Raw genomic sequence first — 22,670 nt, 5'->3', positions numbered from 1 at the left:
AGTTAGCCTCCTGGGACTGAATTTTCTGCAGTCTAAACAGAACTTCCTTACTAGGATTTTTGAATTAAATGAGGTTACTTAGACTGAATGCTTGGGATACTGCCTCCCTCATAACAGGTCCCCAAGTATATACTTTTATCACTTTTATTTATATCTCTTTGATGATTGATGAGCGCATACACTCTTCCATGTATTTATTGTCCATATGTACTCCTTTTGCGAACTGCCTGCTCATACATAAGGACTGGTGAGCAACCTTGCCTTGGTCCTTCCTGAATGGAACAGGAACGGCTCTAGATCAGGGATTGGCAAAGCTTTTCTGGCGTTTTGGCTTTTCAGGCCACGCGACCTCTTTCACAGCTACTCTACCTCATAAAGCAGCTACCGACAACATGGAAATGAGTGGGTACATGCTATGTTCCAACAAAACTTTACTTACAAAAACACATGGGCCAGATTTGGCCTGTGGGCCCTAGTTTGCCAACCTCAGCTCTAGTGCCACCATTAAGCCTGATATCATCATATTATAAAAATACTTTTTCCGGGCTTCCCTGGTGGCGCAGTGGTTGGGAGTCCGCCTGCCGATGCAGGGGATGCGGGTTCGTGCCCCGGTCCGGGAAGATCCCACATGCCGCGGAGCAGCTGGGCCCGTGAGCCATGGCCGCTGAGCCTGCGTGTCCGGAGCCTGTGCTCCGCAACAGGGAGAGGCCACAACAGTGAGAGGCCCGCGTACCGTAAAAACAAACAAACAAACAAAAAATACTTTTTCCTTTACCAGGGTTTTTTTCTCCCCCGAAATAATAAATATTAAATTTTATCAGCTTCTTTTTCATTAATCATTGAGATGACTTGTTTTTCTCCACTGCTTGATTCAAATGGAGCATGGTAGTTGTATATTTCCTAATACAAAGTACCCGTTTACTGGAGTGATTGTTCCTAAATCCAGGTGTACTCGCTGTAATGTCTGATCTGGAACTTTTGCGTTAATATTCCTGAGAGATATTGGCCTTTTTCTTTCTTTGAGCTTTGACAGACTGGTATCACAAAAGAGGTAGCATTCAACTCTCTATATGTTCTGGAATAGTTGTATATCAAAGAGTTTTCTATTTCTTGAAGGTGGAAATAATTCAGTGGTAAAATAGCTTGGGCTTGAAATTTTGTGGAGTCATTCCCTGAGAACTTTTTCAATTTATTCTGAAATGTTTAGTCTATTAGGTTTTCCGTGTCTTCTTCAGTCAGTATTATGTTTTCCTAGAAAACTGTCTTTTTCATCTAAGTTTTTCAGGTGTGTTAACACAAAAATGTACAAATCTTATGATATAATTTTCTCTATGTTTATTTCCCTTTTCATTCCCAATGGTGCAAATCTGTGTGTTATTTTTCTTGATCGTGTTAGTTTGGAATTTATAGTTTGTTTTTCTCAGAATCATCTTTTACCATGTATTTTCTCCTTTTATCACTATTACATCCTTGTTTCTGCCTTGATTAGAAATATTTTTTTTCTAATTTCTTGTGTTTAGCGCTAAATTTATTTCCATTTCTTCTTGTTTTTGCTACTTTAGTGCACCCATTTCTAATGATTCAGACTGACATTTGAGCTTCTTTCTCCTCCTTGGTTTTTTGTTTTTTTTTTTTTTTTTTTGCGGTACGCGGGCCTCTCACTGCTATGGCCTCTCCCGCTGCGGAGCACAGGCTCCGGACGCGCAGGCTCAGCGGCCATGGCTCATGGGCCCACCGGCTCCGCGGCATGCGGGATCCTCCCAGACCGGGGCACAAACCTGTGTCCCCTGCATCGGCAGGCGGACTCTCAACCACTGCGCCACCAGGGAAGCCCCTCCTCCTTGTATTTTTATTTGTTGTAAAACTGTACCAATTTTTAGAGAAACATAAAAAGGCCCAGTATTCCCAGACTCTTATTAAATTAGCTATGTTCATTTCTGTTTTCTTCTAAGCCCTTGTCCAGATGCACACATAGGATAACACAGCCACAACAATTCTGCACTTCTCAGTACACATTACAGGTGCTTTCCGTATTTCTACACAGTGTTCATAATAACAGTTTATGGTGACTTCCTGAAACAAATTAGAAGTACCCTAACTTTCTATCATTGGAGAACAAAGAAGTAAATCATAGCACTCTGGCTCTTTGAAATAGTACATTCAGTCTTTGAGTCAAATATCATCAACCTATTCTGACTTCTCAGCAACGGCCTTTCCCACACTGGTTGATTGAATTAACTAGTATTATCGAAGGGAGTCTTGATTTTACTAATTATTTTTCATTGGCAATTTACCCAGGTATCAAATACCACCCAGTCTCAGCCCTTCTCTGGAAATGGTTAAAAAAGACAAAATCTACATATACTTGTATAGCTTTTGTGAATTAAAATGAAATGTGTAATTTCCTCCCCCTGGTATGAGTTCTTTGGTGCCCAGTGAAGTGAGAACCTTGACTGAAAGCTTTCCTACACTGATGACATTCATACGGTTTCTCTCCAGTGTGTGTTCTCTTACGTTGAGTGAAGGATAAATGAAAACTGTAAGTTTTCCCACATTCATTACATTTGTAGGGTTTCTCTCCAGTATGTGTTCTCTTGTGCACATTAAGATTACACCGTCCACTGAAGGATTTTCTACATTCGTCACATTTATAGGGATTCTCTCTAGTATGAGTTCTCTGATGTACATTAAGGTGAGAATTTTGGCTAAAAGATTTTCCACATTTATTACATTTATAAGGTTTCTCAACAGTGTGAATTCTCTGGTGCAAAATGAGGTGAACACTCTGCCAGAAAGATTTCCCACATTCATTACATTCATAGGCTTTTTCTCTACTGAGATTTCTTAGATGGTGAGAAAGAGATGAAAGCTTCTTAAAGGCTTTCCCACATTCATTACATTCATAGGACTTCTCCCTACCATGAGTTCTCATGAACTGAGAGAGGTGTGACCTATGGGCAAAAAAATTCCCACTTTCCTTATATCCGTAACATTTTTCTCCAGTATTAATTATCTCATGTGTAGAAAAGTATATGCTCTGGTTGGTATATTTACCGGGCTCATTCAACTTACACAATTTTTCCAGGACTTTTCCACATGGATTGCCTTTACAAGATTTCTTTTCTACCAAGATTTCCTGATGATTCTGAAAAACAAAATTATGCTGTAAACTGTGAACTCCTGAGTCAGTTTATTAAAATGTTCTTTGATAAGAAATCTCTGTGAAGAAACAAAGTCGGAATAGAAGCTGCATTTCCCCACAACTTCAGCATTTTCCCAATCCCCATCCGGGGTCACTAGTTGCCCTTGTTCATATTCCACTGGCCCCACACTAACACTGTACATCTTCTGCTTTTCAGATTCATCCTCAGATTTCCAGTCATCCGATATGGTAGAACACCAGGAATCACCCATTGTGTATCTTTCCAGGTTCATGCTGCTGGGTAATCTGTCACCAGAAATGGCCTCTGTTGATGGCGACTCTTGGCTTTTAGGTCTGTTCTTCCATGCTGGAAGGAAATGAAAAACAGGTGCTTGGGAAAAAAAGCTCCTAGAGTGAGAATGATGAGATAAAAGCAACAAGATGTGCACGATACAAGTAGATGTTTTTAAATATCAACTAAGGGAACAGATGGAACTTTGAGAAGAGAAGCCACAAAATGTACACACAGAACAAGAGGAATCCACAGGAAGACTGATCAGCTAAAAAAGTCATCAGCAAAACAGGGGGAGAAGACATATTAGGGGAAACATCATGGAATAAGCAGACATCCCAAACATAAAATATTCTGAACAGCCACCTCTCTTTAATCCTTAGATATCTCCAAATTCTGATCCATCTCCCTAGTTAGGTCCATTCCTCCTGTAACTGACATCATATTAACCTTCCTAACAAACAAGTTCCACAATGTCAAGAGGATACCTCTTGATCCAGTCCTCCCGAGCACTCAGAATCAGGGTCAAACTACCACAGCTCTCCTTGTTCCATTTTCTGCTGGGTTTCTTTAGTTCTCCCTGTAAGTGACCATTTCCCTCATTAACACACAATTCCTGTCTGTTTGAGGCCTGTCTGTTTTGATCCCCAAGGTCTCAGGTGACAGCAACCCTTCCCTTTCTTCTCATCATTCAGGTCACAACTCCCAGGTCACCTCCTCTAAAAGACCCTCTCTGACCTCGCCTCCTATATGGGTTACTCCTCATTTTCCAGCTCACTGTCCTGTTTTATCTGCTGCTCAGCACTGGTTAGCGCTATTTAACATCACCTTGTTCGTTTGGTCCTTTATTGTCTGCTCTTCCCCAGACACCAGCATAGCACTGGTAGCTCTGTGGGTGCCTGAGACATGTCTGTGAGGTGGACAGAGGGTACACAATTGTGCTCCTGCCAGGTGGGGAGGCCTTACATTCCTGTCCACAGGGAGGAGGCTATGGAATTGTCTGTGAGGAGGGCTTTGCAAAGTCAAGCAGAGCAAAGGAGGGGACCCAGAAACCTGCAGTGGGTTTCTCCATGAGTCCTTAGCTGGACCCTAACTGCAAATGTATCGGAAAAGGCTCTCAAAGACCTGGCAAAGAACAGCTGCTAGGTTTCTGAGCAGAGGTTTCAGGAGTTACACAGTGTTGGGAGGCATTAGAGTTCTGACCCAGCTTGGGCAAAAGAACATCAGTAAGCACCCAAGGCATTCAGCTGAAACCCTAGAAAGCTACATCCCAGAAGGAAAGACCATGCCCAAGAATAAGGGCTACACCCAAGGATTAAGCAAAATCAAAGTAACTCTACCTTAATCAATCCTAAACCAAGCCTCATCAGGATTAGGGTGATTTGTAATTATTTAACCGCCTACCAAAACAAAATTCACACTCTTTAGTAGAAGATAACAATCTATAGTCCCTACAAGGTGTCATCCACAGTGTCCAGTACACAAAAAAATGACTAGAATCAGGAAATGTAAGAATCAGGAAAATGTGACACATAATCAAGAAAAGAAAAGTCAACAAAAACAGATATCCCAAACATCAGAAGTAGCAGGAAAAGATTTTAAAATTATTATAAACATGATAAATAATTTCATGGAAAAAAAAGAAAAGAACCAAAAAAATTCTACAACTAAATAAAAATATAATATCTGATGTAAACCATGAATGCACCTAACTGCAGTCTGGACACAGTAGAAGAAAGGATTGTGAATTAAGGCAGGTAGGTGGAAACTTTATGATGATACAAAGGAAGTGAAAAGAATGTAAAAACAGAGCATCTGACATAGGATTAATGTGTAACGTGTAATGTTAAAGCAGAGAGACAGAAAGCAGCAGAAGGCATATTTGAAGAGATGTGGGAGAGTTTTCCTAGATTGATTAAAGGCACCATCCTATAGATCCTACAAGCTCAGCAAACTCCAAACAGAATCATTTCCAAGAAGACCTCACCTAAAACATCACAATCTGTTGATAACCAAATAAAAAGTAAAAATCTTAAAAGTAATCAGAAGAAAACAACTGATTATATTCATGGAACAACAAGAAGGAAAACAGCTGACTTCCCACAAGAAACAATGGAAACAAGGAAACAAAAGACAAACTTTTTTTTTTTTTTTTTTGGTACGAGGGCCTCTCACTGTTGTGGCCTCTCCCTTTGTGGAGCACAGGCTCCGGACGCTCAGGCTCAGTGGCCATGGCTCACGGGCCTAGCCGCTCCGTGACATGTGGGATCTTCCCAGACCAAGGCACAAACCCGTGTCCCCTGCATCGGCAGGCAGACTCTCAACCACTGCGCCACCAGGGAAGCCCCAAGACAAACATCTTTATTATTTTTTTTCCCACAACTTTATTGGAGTATAATTGCTTTACAATGGTGTGTTAGTTTCTGCTTTACAACAAAATGAATCAGTTATATATATACATATGTTCCCACATCTCTTCCCTCTTGCGTCTCCCTCCCTCCCACCCTCCAGATCCCACCCCTCCAGGCCATCACAAAGCACCGAGCTGATCTCACTGTGCTATGCGGCTGCTTCCCACTAGCTATCTACCTTACATTTAAAGCTGAAAGAAAAAACCTAAAATTTTATATCCAAGAAAAAAATCCTTCCAAAATGAAGGCTTAATAAAGACATTTTTAGGCACGCATGCGCATACACACACACACACACACACACACACACACAAAGTGGAGAGAATTTTTCATCATCTGAGCATATCACAAGAAATACTACAGCACGTTTTGTTGTTGTTTTTACATAGAGTAGTTTATTCCCTATCATTCTACAGTCATAAGAAATGATATAACAATAAAACTGAAAGGTAACTAACATAATCCTGATGATGAAACTCAATAACAAAGCAGGTACCTGAAACTGAACATCGTTTAACAAAATGGAGGAAAAGCCACGAGCTGATGTTGTCTTTTAACCCTTGACCCTCTATCTTTTCACTACTGCATTCAGCCAATATTCCTTACTAGTACTGGCTTCTATCAACTGCCTGCATAACCTGGGTTTTAGAAGATTACATGTCTAACTAGAAGCCTCTCCCCTTCCACCATTATCCTTCATAACAGCAGGAGTATAGGTATGTACATTTATTTCCTGGCAAATGTTCTATCCCTAAGGTCTGATATTTATAACATTAGCATTTAAATTTTATTATTATCTTTCAAAAACTATTCTTCTGTTTGTTAAATCAATTATCATCGACGTTAATTTTTTATCTACAGGTAATTTCTGTTGCTAATACTCTATGGTGATAGTAAAGCAACCTCAAAACTCTAGCGTAAGGTTACCCTCTGAGAGTTAATCTAGTAAAATTAACAAATAATGACTGAGACTCATCATCTGTATAAATAAGCAAAGTGTCAATTATTGTAAATGTCTGCCTCAGTCTCAACTAGGGTAACGGCAGTCTGATCTTGGGGAGAAATTACTGATACGTGATGTTAAGTAAGAAAGCTAGAACCGAATCAGTACAAGAAAGATCATAATAATAGAAGTAACTTGGATGGTGGTATTTGCAAAGCACTGAAATCTGGCATGTTACATCTGTTAGATATATAACCTGATATATAACAAATATTTACTGAGTTAAGTAATCTGAACTGAGAATAAAGAAGCCAGATATGGTGATAATGTAGTCCTTACCCTAATAGATGTTTACTGTTCAAGGGCAACAACCTGCAGAGAAAATCTTATGATTCTGACGTTTGACATCATATTTTTTAGCATGTCATTACACACTTCAATGTATGATAAATACAGCTAGTAACGTCATTCTAAATGACAGTCTCTGGGGGAAAACTATACATGAAAACCAGATTTCCATTTTACCCCCTCCCCACTTAATTTCCATTTTTTAATGTAACTTTTTTGTTGAGCCCGTATTAAACACTTACCAAAACAGAATCAAAACAGGCAGTGTGGATTTAAACTTTAAAGCACCAAACCCAGAGACACAGGAACTGAACCATCAGTTCTAATCTCATTAATTTGTTCCCTGTAGATGCTCTCTGCTCCCTTAAAAACAGTTCATGAGGGCTTCCCTGGTGGCGCAGTGGTTGAGAGTCCGCCTGCCGATGCAGGGGATACCGGTTCGTGCCCCGGACCGGGAGGATCCCGCATGCCACGGAGTGGCTGGGCCCGTGAACCATGGCCGCTGGGCCTGCGCGTCCGGAGCCTGTGCTCCGCAATGGGAGAGGCCACAACAGTGAGAGGCCCGCATACCGCAAAAAAAAAAAAAAAAAAAAAAAAAAAAAAAATTGTAAAAACAGTTCATGAACTGCACCTCCCTCCCAGAGAGAAGTGAGACACGTGGGAGCCTCATCCAGGCTGGAATGACAGAAGCAGCAGCCAAGACTTTAGAATGATGACAGACTCATCTGAAGTCTCCTCCGGGTACAGTAAGTTTTTTAGCCTGAAAGGAAACCATCAAAGACAGAAGCCTGGGTCTGCAGAGAGGAATGAAGAGCAACCCCAAAACTAATTAACTAGGAAAAAAATATTGTACAAAATTACTTTTAAATTTCTTTAAAATGCTGGTGACCGTATAAAGCAAGAATAATAACAATGCATAGGTCTTCCCTGGTGGCACAGTGGTTGAGAGTCCGCCTGCCGATGCAGGGGACACGGGTTCGTGCCCCGGTCCAGGAAGATCCCACATGCCGCTGAGCAGCTGGGCCGGTGAGCCATGGCCGCTGAGCCTGCGCGTCTGGAGCCTGTGCTCCGCAATGGGAGAGGCCACAACACTGAGAGGCCCGCGTACCGAAAAAAAAAAGAAAAGAGAAAAACAATGCATAATGGACTTATATAATATGTAAAAAGTGATATATACGACAACAGGGAAAACTGCAATTATACTAATATATAAGTTCTTACATTAAGTGGCATAATATTAATTCCAGGAAGATTATTATAAGATAAAATTTGTATTGTTAACCTTAGAGCAAATAAAACATAAGATTATACCATATTACAAAGACATAAAGCTAAGAAGAAATAAAAGGAGATGAAATGGAATAAATACCCAGTTAATCCAAAAGAAGGCAGAATGGAAAAACAAAGGTACAAAGACCAGATGAGACAAACAGAATAACAAGGTGGCAGACATAAACCCAAACATATCAGTAATTATATAATAAATACAAATTTACTGAACAAATTAAGAAATAAGACTGCCAAAATGGATTACAAACAAAACCCAATTAAATGCTGTTTACAAGAGACTCACTTTAACATTTCAACAGGTGAGTTGAAAGTAAAAATAAAGAAAAAGACATGTGGGACTTCCCTAGTGGTCCAGTGGCTAAGGTTCTGCGCTCCCAATGCAGGGGGTCTGGGTTTGATCCCCGGTCAGGGAACTAGATCCCACATGCAATCTTTGCATGTGGCACTGAAGATCCTGCGTGCGGCAACTTAGACCCGGCGCAGCCAAATAAATAAATATTTTCTTAAAAAAGTGTATGTTCAATAGGAAGACTGAACAATCTGCCATGTCATTAAGCCCAGTAACATAGCTTCAAAATACATGAAGCAAAAATTGATAAAAAATATTCAGATACAAACTACTATGTATAAAATAGATAAGCAACAGGATATACTGCACAGCACAGGGAAATACAGTCATTGTTTTGTAATAATTTTAAATGGAATATAATCTATAATACTGAATCACTATTTTGTACACCTGAAACTAATATAACATTGTAAGTCAACTATATTTCAATAAAAAAATAAAGTTATGCTAGCTTCATAAAAACTTTAAGTTTTCATCACAAGAAATAAAAAATTATAGCTATGTGGTGATAGATTTTTAACTAAACTTATTGTGGTAAGTATTTCAAAAAATATATATATATCAAGTCATAATGTTGTACAGCTTAATGTAATACAATTTTACATGTCAGTTATATCTCAATAAAACTAGAAAAAGAAAAGAGAACTGATTTAAAAAAATAAAGAAATCCAGTAATGGTTGGAGATTTTAACACTCTTCTGTCAGTGGCTGACAGAAAAAGCAAACAAGAAAATCCATGAGAATAAAGTGTGCAACACAACTAAGCAACTCGACTTAATTGACATTTATCACGCACTATGCCTAACAAGAGCAGAATACACATTCACTAAAATAGATCATATGCTGTCTCATAAAGACATTTCTCAATAAATGTAAAAGAACTGGATACATACAGAATATGTTATTTGACCACAATGGAATTAATCTGGCCATCAATAATAAAAATCTCCTCATATTTAGAAATTAAACAGTGTATTTTACAAATCAAAGAAGAAATCGGTTTCATATATTCAAAGAACTGACCGCTAATGAAAATATAACATACGAAAATGTGCAGGATGCAGTTAAAATAAGCTTAAGGGAAAATATGTAGCTATAAATGCAAGCATCAGAAAGGAAGGATTAAAATTAATGACCCAGAGACTTCCTGGGTCCAGTGGTAAAAAATCCGCCTTGCAATGCAGGGGACACGGGTTCGATCCCCAGTCAGGGAACTAAGATCCCACATGCCACAAGGCTGCTAAGCCCACATGCCCCAACTACTGAGCTCACACGTCTCAACTAGAGCCCACATGCCGCCAACTACAGAGCCCTGGAACACGTGCGCCACAACTAGAGAAGAGAAAACCCTCACGCCACAACTAGAGAGAAGCCCGAGTACCACAATGAAGAGCCCGGGCCACAAGGAAAGATCCCGCATGCCTCAACAAAGATCCCGCGTGCTACAACTAAGACCCTATGCAGCCAAAAATAGATAAAATAGATAAATAATAAATAAATCTTAAAAAAAAATTAATGACCTAAGCTTCTACCTCAAGAAGCCAGGGAAAAGGAAAGCAAATTAAACCAAGAAAAAGGAACAAAATAGTCAAGTGGGGAAACCAACAGAACAAAGGCAAAAAAAATACCATCATGACAATACATGCATGTAGAGTATTTGATAAAATATAATGCCCACTCATGATAAAAACTCAGCAAGCTAGGAACAGAGTGCCCTCAATCAGATTGCCCTCAATCAAATAAAGGGGATCAGATCACATTTAACGGTGAAATATTGAATGCTATTTCTTGGTATCATGGGCAAGGCAAGTATGTCCATTCTCACTTTTATTCAGGATTGTACTGGATAATCTAAAGTGACAGATATCACATAACAATGGCTGTCACCTCTGGGGGTACTAACTGGAGAGGGACATAAAGGAAATATATGGGGAGGTGAAAATATTCTATGTGTGGATTAGAGTATGGGTTACATAAATATACAGTTCTAAAACTTTACTGGACTGTACTCCTAAGGACAGCATGTCTCACTGTTAAGTACTAGAGATCCTAGTCAGTATAGTTAACATTAAATAAGGAAAACATAAAGGCTGGAAAGGAAGAAGTAAAGCAATTTTTTTTTTTGTATATGACATGATTGTGTAAGAAATCCAAGGAAACTAACAAATTCTAGAACATGTAAGTGATTTTAGCAAGTTCACAGTGATGAAATAAAATTTATATTTTAAGGCAGGACAAGAAAAAATTAAACATAAAATTCTCTGTGTTTGTTTGGGCCTTCTCCCTCCCTCCCTAATGTGCAGCGTGAATCTGCATTACACATTAACCAGAGCTCCTCAAAGATGGGAGTGCCTGCTTGACGGTAAAGATCAATTTTTCCCCTTTCTTCTGACTCTAGAAACGTAACTTCTTAAAAGAACAGCATTCTTGGGACTTCCCTGGCGGTCCGGTGGTTAAGACTCCACACTTCAAATGCAGGAGGCGCACGTTCGATCTCTGGTTGGGGAACTAGGGTCTCACATGTCGCGCAGCGCGGCAAAGAAAAAAAAAGAACAGCATTCTTTCCCAACTCTGTAGGGGTCATAGTGACTTGCTGCTCGCTTTGTACGTGCTTACCTGGACTATCTTTGGAGAACTTTATATAAAATGTAAGCATTTTGATGTACCGCCCTCCTACTCTCAATAGGAGGGCTCCCACCACTATCAGGATTCGTGCCTAAATGAATGATTATTCAAGAAATAACAAAAAACAGTACTATTATCCTACCCACACTCATAACTACCACAGCACTGCTCAACCTGTACTTCTACATACAACTCACGTACTCCACAGCACTGACCTTATTCCCCTCTACAAACAACATGAAGATAAAATGACAATTCAACTCTACGAAACAATAATCCTTTTACCAACCATAATCGCAGTATCCACAATACTTCTACCTCTCACACCAATACTGTCAATCCTAGAGTAGGAATTTAGGTTAAACCAGACCAGGAGCCTTCAAAGCCCTAAGCAAGTACGATTTACTTAATTCCTGCCTAATAAGGATTGTAAGACTGTATCTTACGTCAATTGAATGCAAAGCAAACACTTTAATTAAGCTAAATCCTCACTAGATGGGAGGGATACAGCTCCCATGAACTTTTAGTTAACAGCTAAATACCCTAATCAACTGGCTTCAACCTACTTCTCCAGCCACGAGAAAAAAAAAGGTGGGAGAAGTCCCGGCAGGGTTGAAGCTGCTTCCTTTAATTTGCAATTCAAAATGATCAATTCACCACGGGACTTAGCAAAAAGAGGACTTAACCTGTCTTTAGATTTACAGTCTAATGCCTGCTCGGCCATTTTACCGAGCAGGTTAATAATTGCTGGTTATTCTCAACCAACCACAAAGACACTGGTACTTTATACTTACTATTTGACTCTTGAGCCGGAATGGTGGGCACTGGCCTAAGCTTATTAATTCACACTGAACTAGGCCAACCCAGAACCCTGTTCGTAGATGACCAAATTTACAACGTGGTAGTAAAGGCCCACGCATTTGTAATAATTTTCTTTACAGTTATACCCATTATAATTGGCGGGTTTGGAAACTGGCTAGTACCCCTAATAATTGGGGCGACCAATATGGCTTTTCCCCGTATAAACAGTATGAGTTTCTGATTACTCCCTCCTTCTTTCCTATTGTTACTAGCATCATTAATAGTTGAAGCCGGTGCGGGTACAGGCTGAATTGTATATCCACCCTTAGCTGGAAACCTAGCACACGCAGGAGCTTCAGTTGACCTTACTATTTTTTCTCTACATTTAGCTGGTATATTCTCAATTCTTGAGGCTATTAATTTTGTTTGTTTGTTTTTTGCAGTACGCGGGCCTCTCACCGCCGCGGCCTCTCCCGTTGCGGAGCACAGGCTCCGGACGCGCAGGCCCAGTGGCCATGGCCCACGGGCCCAGCCGCTCCGCGGCATGTGGGATCTTCCCGGACTGGGGCACGAACCCGTGTCCCCTGCATCGGCAGGCGGACTCTCAACCACTGCGCCACCTGGGAAGCCCGGGGTTATTAATCTTATCACTACTATCATCAACATAAAACCATCCGCTATAAGCCAGTACCAAACACCACTATTCGTATGATCAGTACTAATCACAGCAGCATTGCTTCTACTACCCTTACCTGTCCTAGCGGCCAGAATCACCATGCTATTAACTGATTGAAACCTGAACACAACTTTCTTCGATCCTGCGGGAAGAGGAGACGCAACCTTATATCAACATCTATTTTGATTCTTTGGACACCCTGAAGTATACATTTTAATCCCACCTGGATTTGGAATGATCTCACACATTGTAACCTATTACTCAGGTAAAAAAGAGTCTTTCGGGCATATGAGTATGGTATGAGCTATAATATCAATCGGGTTCTTAGGGTTTATCATATGGGCCCATCAAATATTCACATTAGGTATAGACGTTGATACGCGAGCATACTTTACATCAGCCACTATAATTATTGCTATTCCTACAGGGGTGAAAGTATTTAGCTGACTGGCAACACTCCATGGAGGCAATATTAAATGGTCCCCAGACACGAGGTGAGCCTTAGGTTTCATCTTCCTTTTCACAGTCGGCGGACTAACAGGTACTGTTCCTAGAAAATTCATCATTAGACATTGTCCTTCATGATACCTACTATGTAGTCACACACTTTCACTATGTGCTCTCAATGGGAGCTGTTTCTGCTATCATAGGAGGATTTGTACACTGATTTCCACTACTCTCAGGATATACACTCAACATGAGCAAAAATTCACTTCGTGATCATATTCGTGGGTGTAACATAACCTTCTCCCCACAACATTTTCTAGGTTTATCTGGCATGCCTCGATGATACACCGACTATCCAGACGCCTATACAACATGAAATACTATTTCATCAATAGGCTCGTTCATCTCATTAACAGCGGTCGTACTGATAGTCTTCATTATCTGAGAAGTATTCACATCCAAAGGAGAAGTATTAACAGTAGAACTTACTACTACAAATTTAGAGTGGTTAAATGGATGCCCTCCACCATACCACACATTTGAATAGCCAACCTACGTTATCTAAAGTAGCCAAGAAAGGAAGGAATCGAACCCTCTTTTATTGGTTTCAGGCCAACATAATAGCCGCTATGTCTTTCTTCATGAACGAGGTATTAGTAAAATTTTACATAACTTTGTCGAAGTTAAGTCACAAGTGAAAATCTTGTATACTCTATGGCATATCCCTTCCAACTAGGTTTTCAAGACGTAACATCACGCACGATAGAAGAATTGCTACATTTTCAAGACCACACACTGATAACTGTTTTCCTAATTAGCTCCTTGGTTCTCTATATTATTACGCTAATACTTACAACTAAGCTAACACATACTAGCACAATAGGTGCACAAGAAGTAGAAGCTATCTGGACTATCCTACCGGCTATTATCTTAATCTTAATTGCCTTGCCATCATTACGAATCCTTTATATAATAGATGAAATCAACAATCCATCTCTTACTGTAAAACCTATAGGCCACCAATGATACCGAAGCTATGAATATACAGACCACGAAGACCTAAATTTTGATTCCTATATAATCCCAACACTAGACCTAAAACCAGGAGAGCTACGACTGCTAGAAGTAGATAACTGAGTAGTTTTACCTATAGAGATAACAATCCAAATACTAATCTCCTTCGAAGACGTATTACACCCATGCGGTACCCTCCTTAGGCCTGAAGACAGACGCAATCCCAGGGGACCTAAACCAAACAACCCTAATATCAACACGACCAGGCTTGTATTACAGACAGTGTTCAGAGATCTGTGGGTCAAACCATAGCTTCATGCCAACTGTCCTTGAGCTAGTGCCCCTAAAATACTTTGAAAAATGATCCACGTCTATGCTATAAACTCATTAAGAAGCTAGATTTGTGTTAACCTTTTAAATTAAAGACTGAAAGCTAAAGTTCTCCTTGATAGCATGCCACAACTAGATATATCAACACGATTTACTACTATTTCACCTATATTTCTAACATTATTTATTATATTTCAACTAAAAATCTCAAAACACATCTACTACCCCAACCCAAAATCAGCACTCACTAAAGTGCAAAAACAACCTGCCCCTTGAGAAACAGTATGAACGAAAATCTATTTGCCCCTTTCGTAACCCCAATAATAGGCCTCCCTGTAGTCGTTCTAAACATTATATTCCCAAGTATTTTATTTCCAACATCAAAAGGACTAATTAATAACTGCATAATTTCCCTTCAACAATGACTAATTCAACTCACATCAAAACAAATAATAGGTATCCATGATCATAAAGGACAAACCTGATCACTAATACTAATATCACTCATTCTAGTTATTGGCTCAACCAATCTCCTTGGACTATTACCCCACTAATTTACCCCCACCACACAGCTCTCAATGAATGTGGGAATGGCCATCCCCCATGAGCCAGTGCCATCATTACCGGTTTCCGTAATAAAACAAAAGCATCCCTAGCCCACTTCTTATCACAAGGTACACCCACCCTCCTTATCCCTCTGCTAGAATTTATCGAAACTATCAGCCTGTTGTTCATCCAACCGGTAGCACTGGCTGTATGACTAACAGCCAATATCACAGCAGGCCACTTACTAATACATCTAATCGGAGAGGCAACCCTAGTGCTAACGAGCGCCAGCACATTCACGGCTCTCATTACATTTATCATCCTCGCCCTACTCCCCATCCTCAGATTCGCCGTTGCTATAATTCAAGCCTATGTATTCACCCTCTTAGTAAGCTTATACCTACATAGCAACACACAGTGACCCACCAAACCCACACGTATCACATAGTAAATCCTAGTCCTTGACCTCTCACAGGAGCTCTTTCAGCACTTCTCATAACATATGATTCCACTTCAACTCAATAGTTCTACTAATACTGGGCCTACTAACTAATATTCTAACAATATATCAACGATGACGAGACGTCATTCGAGAAAGCACTTTCCAAGGCCACCACACACCAACCATCCAAAAGGGACTCTGAGACGGAATAATCTTATTTATCGTATCAGAAGTCCTATTTTTTACCAGCTTTTTTTGAGCCTTCTACCACTCAAGCCCCACCCCTACCCCTGAATTAGGCAGGTGCTGGCCACCCCTTAGGCATTCACCCCTTAAACCCCCTAGAAGGACCACTCCTCAACACTTCTGTGCTATTGGCCTCTGGCGTATCCATTACCTGAGCCCATCACAGCCTTATAGAAGGAAATCGTAAGCACACACTTCAAGCCCTTCTTATTACAATCGCCCTCGGTGTTTATTTTACACTCCTACAAGCATCAGAGTATTACGAAGCCCCATTTACGATCTCAGATGGAGTCTACAGATCAACTTTCTTCATAGCCACAGGATTCCACGGACTGCATGTAATTATTGGGTCTACTTTCCTTATCGTTTGTTTCCTACACCAATTAAAATTCCACTTCACGTCCAACCACCACTTCGGCTTCGAAGCTGCTGATTGATACTGACATTCTGTAGACGTTGTATGACTCTTTATGTATCTGTCTACTGATGAGGCTCATAGTCCTTTCAGCATTAATTAGTACAACTGACTTCCAATCAGCTAGTTTCGGTACACCCCAAAAAAGAACAATAAACCCAATACTGACCCTATTAACAAACGCAATACTAGCCTCATTACTCGTACTTATCGCCTTCTGACTTCCTCAACTAAACACACAGAAGAAACAAGCCCCTAGGAATGCAGATTTGACCCTATAGGATCCGCCCGCCTACCCTTTTCCATAAAATTTTTCCTAGTAGCGATCACCTTCCTCCTTTTCGACCTAGACAACCTAAAAACAATACTTACTATAGCCCTACTTTTAATCTCATTATTAGCAGTTAGCCTGGCCTATGAATGAACTCAAAGGTGATTGGAACGAGCTGGATATGGTATTTAGTTTAAAATAAAACAAGTGATTTCGACTCATTAGATTATGGTTAAACTCATAATTACCAAGTGTCCTTAGTACATATAAATATTATCATAACTTTCACTACGTCCCTCATAGGGTCACTAATATATCTGTCCCACCTAATATTCTCACTACTATGCCTAGAGAGCATGATACTGTCACTGTTTATCCTAGCAGCCCTGACAACCTTAAACTCACATGTCACCTTAGCCAGCGTAATACCAATCACCTTACTGGTATTCGCGGCCGGCGAAGCAGCCCTCGTATTAGCCTTATCGGTAATGGTATCAAACAAATATGGAACCGATTACATACAAAACCTCAATCTTCTCCAATGCTGAAATTTATCATCCCCACAATCATATTAATACCCCTAGCTTGGCTATCAAAAAGTAGTATAGGGCTTCCCTGGTGGCGCAGTGGTTGAGAGTCCGCCTGCCGATGCAGGGGACACGAGTTCGTGCCCCGGTCCGGGAAGATCCCACGTGCCATGGAGCGGCTGGGCCGGTGAGCCATGGCCGCTGAGCCTGCGCGTCCGGAGCCTGTGCTCCGCAACGGGAGAGACCACAACAGTGAGAGGCCCGCGTACCGGGGCGGGGCGGTGGGGGGAGGTAGCATAATCTGAATTAACTCCACAACCCGCAGTCTACTAATTAGTCTCACAAGCCTACTTCTTAACCAATTCAACGACAACAGCCTCAACATCTCATTAACATTCTTCTCTGACTCCCTCTCCCCACCATTACTAACCCTAACAATGTGACCCCTTCCCCTAACGCTAATGGCCAGCCAATCTCACCTACCCGAAGAGCCACTAATCCAAGAAAGGCCGTACATCACGATACTAATCACGTTACTGACACCAGTCATCCCTAATCACGACATTCACCGCCACAGAACCATTTTACATTATATTTGAAGCCACACTAGTTCCTACCCTCATTATCATTACCTGTTGGGGTAACCAAACAGAGCAACTTAACGCCGGACTCTATTTTTTATTCTACACACTAGTTGGGTCACTCCCATTACTAGTGGCACTAACATATATACAAAACATCATCGGCTCTCTAAATCTCCTAGTACTTCAGTATTGAGCTCAACTACTATTCAACTCCTGACCCAACGTCTTTATGTGACTGGCCTGCATGATAGACTTTATAGTAAAAATACCCCTCTACGGCCTCCACCTCTGACTACCCAAATCACATGTAGAAGCTCCTATCGAAGGCTCTATAGTCCCTGCAGCATACTACTGAAACTCAGGGCTATGGCATGCCACGGATCACATCGATACTCAACCCCCTAACGGAGTTCAGAGCATACCCTTTCCTTATGCTTTCCTTATGGGGAATAGTCATAACCAGTTCTGTCTGTCTACGTCAAACAGACCTAAAATCACTCATGGCCTACTCCTCAGTCAGCCACATGGCACTTGTTATTGCAGCTGTCCTCATTCAAGCCCCTTGAAGCTACACAGGGGCTACCGCCCTAATAATTGCCCACAGCCTCACATCGTCTATATTATTTTGCCTGGCAAACTCAAATTACGAACGAATCCATAGCCGAACTATAATCCTAGCCCGAGGCCTACAAATTATCCTCCCACTAATAATCACTTGATGATTACTAGCAAGCCTAACAAACCTGGCCCTACTATTAATCTAATTGGAGAACTGTTCGTAGTTATATCAACTTTCTCATGATCAAACCTCACTATTATCCTAATAGGAACCAATGTTGTAATTACAACCCTATACTCTATGTATATACTAATCAACAACACAACGCGGCCAGTGTACGCACCACATCAGTAATATCACACCCTCCTCCACACGAGAAAACGCCCTTATAGCTCTCCATATCCTGCCACTTCTACTCCTGTCACTAAATCCTAAAATCATCTTGGGCCCCCTATACTGTAAATATAGTTAAAAAAAACACTAGATTGTGAATCTAGCAACAGAAGACTGAAACTTCTTATTTACCGAGAAAGTACTGCAAGAACTGCTAATTCATGCCCCCATGACTAATAGTTTGGCTTTTTCAAACTTTTAAAGGATGGTAGTTATCCATTGGTCTTAGGAACCAAAAAACTGGTGCAACTCCAAATAAAAGTAATAAACCTGTTCTCTTCTCTTGCCCTAATCACATTACTAGTACTAATTATTCCAATCATGATAACTAGTACAAACTCCTACAAAAGTGATAAATACCCATCATACGTAAAAAATACCGTCTCATGTGCTTTCATTACCCGTCTAATCCCAACAATAATATTCCTTCATACACGCCAAGAAATAATCACTTCAAACTGACACTGAATCACTGTCCAAACCCTTAAATCGACACTCAGCTTCAAAATAGATTATTTCTCAATTATGTTTGTACCAGTGGCATTGTCTATCACATGATCCATCACAGAGTTCTCAATATGATACATCCATTCAGATCCTTATGTCAACCAATTCTTCAAATACCTACTCTTCTTCCTCATTACTATACTAATCCTTGTTACAGCCAACAACCTCTTCCAACTTTTTATTGGGTGAGAGGGGGTAGGAATCATATCTTTCCTACTCACCGGGTGATGATATGGAAGAGCAGACGCAAACACAGCTGCTCTCCAAGCAATCTTCCATGACCACATCAGAGATATCGGACTCATTATATCAACAGCATGATTTCTGTCCAACTCAAAGGCATGAGACCTACAGCAAATTTTTATACTCGACCTAAATTCTCTAAACCTCCCCCTCACAGGACTCGTACTAGCCGCAGCCGGAAAATCAGCCCAGTTTGGACTTCACCCTTGACTCCCTTCAGCAATAGATGCTCCTACCCCAGTATCAGCCCTACTCCACTCAAGCACAATGGCCATAGCAGGAATTTTCCTACTTATCCGATTTTACCCTTTAACAGAAAACAACAGACTCATTCAAACAATAACATTATGCCTAGGAGCTCTTACCACCCTATTCACAGCTATATGCGCTCTCACCCAAAACGACATTAAAAAAATTATCGCTTTCTCTACCTCAAGCCAATTAGGTCTGATGATGGTAACAATCGGTATCAACCAACCCCATCGAGCATTCTTACATATTTGCACACATGCTTTCTTTAAAGCCATACTATTCACGTGCTCTGGATCCATTATCCACAACCTAAACAACGAGCAAGACATTCGAAAAATAGGAGGCCTATTCAAAACCCCGCCCTTCATTGCAACAGCCCTTATCACTGGGTGCCTGGCACTGACAGGAATGCCTTTTCTCACTGGTTTTTACTCTAAAGACCTAATCGTCGAAACCGCCACCACGTCTCATACCAACGCCTGAGCCCTATTAATAACTAACCGCTACCTCCCTCACAGCCGTCTACAGCACCCACATCTTCTTCATACTACTGGGACAGCCCGCTTCTCCACCTCAGCTCCTGTCAACGGAAACAATCCCCCCTAGTTAATTCTACCAAACACCTACTAACCGGAAGTATCTCTGCTGGATTCATCATCTCCAACAACATCCCCCCAACAGCCATCCCCCTAATAACCACACCTTTGCACTTACAACTAACTGCCCTCATAGTAACAGCTCGGGTTTTGTACTAGCATTCGAAACCAACCTTAACACACAAAACTCAAAATATACTTACCCTCAAACTGCTTTAAATTCTCTACTCTCCTAGGATATTTCCCTACCATCATACACGGCCTTCCTCCCCATCTAAACCTATTAATGAACCAAAATTAGCAACCTCCCTCCTAGACTTAATCTGACTAGAAACCATCTTACCAAAGACCACAGCCTTCATTCAACTGAAATCCTCCACACTAATCTCAAGCCAGAAAGACCTTACTAAACTATACTTTCTATCATTTCTCATCACCATCACCCTTAGTATACTCTTATTAATTACCCCGAGTAATCTCCATAATAACCACAACACCAATAAATAATGACCAACCAGTAACAATCACCAACCAAGTACCATAACTATATAATGCCACAATCCCCATAGCCTCCTCACTAAAACACCTACAGTCACCAGTATCATAAATAACCTAATCCCCCAACGCATTAAACTTAAACACGATTTCCACATCCTCATCCTTCAAAATACAAAACACCAGTAAAAACTCTACTATTAACCCTAAAAGAAACGCCCCCAATACAACCTTATTAGAAACCCAGACCTCAGGATATTGTTCAGCGGCTATAGCCGTTGTATAACCAAACACAACTAATGTGGGGAATATTAGTATGTAATGTAATCATTGATATTACATAATACATATTATTGATCGAACATAGTACATTAAGTTAAATCAGTTTAAATCAACATGCTTGGAATCCCATCCATTAGACCACAAGCTTAATCACCAGGCTGCGTGAAACCATCAACCCGCTCGGCAGGCGTCCCTCTTCTCGCGCCGGGCTCATAACTTGTGGGGGTTTCTACTGAACTTTATCAGACACCTGGTTCTTACTTCAGGGCCATCTCACCTAAAATCGCCCACTCTTTCCCCTTAAGTAAGACATCTCGATGGGTTAATGACTAATCAGCCCATGCTCACATATAACTGCGATTTCATATATTTGGTATTTTTTATTTTGGGGGGGAGGGGGAAGTGCTTAGACTCGGCTATGACCTTAAGAGGTCTTAACACAGTCAAGCAAATTGTAGCTGGACCCGGATGTATTTATTAATTGGCAAGAACAACCTGTGTTGTACAATCACTTAACGGTCACAGGACATAGCACTTTACTATTCCCCACCCCGGCTTAAAATATTTATCCATCACGATAAATCAACCTCAAGCCCCTCCCTCTCATACCAATGAGCTACTTAGATATTCACCACCCATACAGCCAGACATCCCCCTAGATTCGCCAGCCATCTTATCAAAAATTTAATACTAAATCTAACATAAGCCACAACCATACAAACACCACCTATGTGCAACAAGTTAAGGTAGCTTAAATATTTCCTAAAGCAAGACACTGAAAATGTCTAGATGAGCTTACTAGCCCCATAAACATAACGGTTTGGTCCCAGCCTTTCTATTAGTTTTTAATAGAATTACACATGCAAGTATCCGCACTCCGGTGAGAATGCCCTCTTAATCACTAAGATTAAAAGGAGCAGGTATCAAGCATGCTACACCAGCAGCTCACAACACCTTGCTTAACCACACCCCCACGGGAGACAGCAGTGATAAAAATTAAGCCGTAAACGGAAGCTTGACTAAGCCATATTAATCAGGTTTGGTAAATTTCGTGCCAGCCACCGCGGTCATACGATTGACCCAAATTAATAGAACTACGGCATAAAGCGTGTTAAAGAACCATACAATATAAAGTTAAACCTTAATTAAGCTGTAAAAAACCATAATTAAAATAAAAATAAACTACTAAAGTGACTTTGACATATTCTGATCACACGATAGCTAAGATCCAAACTGGGATTAGATACCCCGCTATGTTTAGCCCTAAACCCAAATAATCGTAAGAACTAGACTTCGCCAGAGCACTACTGGCAACAGCTTAAAACTCAAAGGACTTGGCGGTGCTTCACACCCCTCTAGAGGAGCCTGTTCTATAATCCATAAACCCCGGTAAACCTCACCAGCCCTTGCTACTCCAGTCTATACGCCTCCATCTTCAGCAAACCCTAAAAAGGAGCAAAAGCACAGTTAGAACACCTAAGAACGTTAGGTCAGGGTGTAACCTACGGGGTGGGAAGAAATAGGCTACATTTTCTACACCAATAGCACCCTTTACCCACACGAAAGTTTTTATGAAACCTAAAAACTAAAGGAGGATTTAGTAGAAAATTAAGAATAGAGCGCTTAATTGAATAAGGCCGTGAA

At 40.8% G+C, this 22,670-nt stretch overlaps 3 pseudogenes; all 3 read left to right on the top strand.

Moving 5' to 3' along the window:
- Positions 1–13,541: 13,541 nt before the first annotated feature.
- Positions 13,542–16,059, top strand: LOC116744817 (annotated as a pseudogene).
- On the top strand, positions 14,953–16,059 carry LOC116744816 (annotated as a pseudogene).
- A 2,140-nt stretch (positions 16,060–18,199) lies between these two features.
- On the top strand, positions 18,200–21,495 carry LOC116744019 (annotated as a pseudogene).
- The last annotated feature ends 1,175 nt before the right edge of the window (positions 21,496–22,670 follow it).

Source organism: Phocoena sinus, chromosome 19 (assembly GCF_008692025.1).
Source record: "Phocoena sinus isolate mPhoSin1 chromosome 19, mPhoSin1.pri, whole genome shotgun sequence".
NCBI classification, from domain to species: Eukaryota; Metazoa; Chordata; class Mammalia; order Artiodactyla; family Phocoenidae; genus Phocoena; species Phocoena sinus.
This window is presented reverse-complemented; position numbering and strand designations above follow the sequence as displayed.